At 42.1% G+C, this 1,427-nt stretch overlaps 1 long non-coding RNA gene across 2 annotated transcripts in view; it reads left to right on the forward strand.

Annotated features, from left to right (window-relative positions):
- Positions 1 to 1,196, forward strand: part of LOC106724487 — a 21,340-nt gene extending 20,144 nt beyond the window's left edge. For both annotated transcript variants that reach the window (XR_001360296.1, XR_001360297.1), the window contains one exon: positions 1,125 to 1,196. This is a non-coding gene — a long non-coding RNA (uncharacterized LOC106724487). The remainder of the gene's footprint in view (positions 1 to 1,124) is intronic.
- The last annotated feature ends 231 nt before the right edge of the window (positions 1,197 to 1,427 follow it).

The following is a 1,427-nucleotide window of genomic DNA, read 5'->3' on the forward strand; positions in this document are numbered from 1 at the left end:
CCAGCGTACACATTTCGTGCACTGGGCCTCTAGTATCTCAATAAAACAGGAAAAAAATGAAAAAAATGTCAGTTGTCAATAGCAAATATATCATCAGTTTCCTTCTTACCTACCAGACTGCCCCTTCTCCCCCAGTCTATTCTACACTTTGATGGCTGTTCTTGCTTTAAAGTTTCAGTGGCTTTTGGGTTGCTACTAGCTAACTTCAAGCTGAGTCCTACAAACAACCCCTTCAGCCCACATCAACCCTGTTGCGTATACTACCCCGCCTTTCCAGCCTGGCTCAGCTCTAGCCAAGCCCAGTGATGTGTCCTCCCAGAGCCACACCTGTGCTGCTGCAGCACAGCCAGGTCAGGACAGCCTTGGAGTGTGCAGCCTCCTTGTCAGTTTGACCTCCCAGGGGAGAGATGAGGGATCAAGGAACCTAGGAAGGTCTCCTGTGCACACTGCAGAGGAGAATAATGGTAAGAGCAGTGTGGTAGCAAGAAGGCAGACATCAGAAAGCTGGAACAGAGTCAGGCAACACGTTGCCTTTTTATAATAGGCTTCCTAATACTTCCCTCTTACCATGAAATGGAATAATAGCTGTAAAATCAATTATGAACATCATGACTTATTTTTCTAATTAATTAAAACCACGTGGTAATTCAAAAGTCTAGCAAATAAATCTTTCTGTGTTGCCAACCTTGCCCAAATATTCTAGAGCCAGGATCCCAGGGTTAAAAGCCCAACTCCACCTCAACACAGAGAACTTAAGTAACGTGTGACCTTTGGTAAATCACTTTACCTCTGTGCCTTTCAAATGGGGGTAATGAGAGTGTGTATTGCACAAGTTTGTTGTGAAGATTGTGAATGAAGATGTGTAAATCAAATAGTGTTTAATAACGGAAAGTGCACAATGATGATTAGCTATTATTCTCTACCTAATTTGGACTAGAAAAGGTTTTCAAATAAGTTGCTAGTATCTAAAAACACAAGCATGAATGCTATGGAGGTAATCATTTTGCAATACGTAAGTGTGCCAAGTCAACACTGTACACCTAAACTTATGCAATGTTACATGTCAATTTTATCCCAATAAAGCTGGGAAAAATTAAAAGCATCATTTGATTATGTTTTAACAGGATCACTGTTAAATAAACTGAAGGGGATCTAAAGAAAAAGCAGGAAGACCAGTTAGGAAGCTTTTGAAGGAATCAAGGTAAGGAATCACAGTGCCTGGGACAGTGTGGTAACAGCTGAGGTGGTGAGAAGTGTACACGGCAGCAGATAAATAATCTGCTTTGTGGTACCCACCTTCATCACAAACCAAGTGCCTATGTGTGTGCGCGCACACCAGAGTTGTGTGCATGCATGTTTGTGTGCCTGTCTCTGAGCTCTGTTCTATCCAGTTTATCTATGTGTTTCTTCCTTTGTGAGTCCCATTT

This window comes from Myotis brandtii, unplaced genomic scaffold (assembly GCF_000412655.1).
Source record: "Myotis brandtii unplaced genomic scaffold, ASM41265v1 scaffold84, whole genome shotgun sequence".
Taxonomy (NCBI): Eukaryota; Metazoa; Chordata; class Mammalia; order Chiroptera; family Vespertilionidae; genus Myotis; species Myotis brandtii.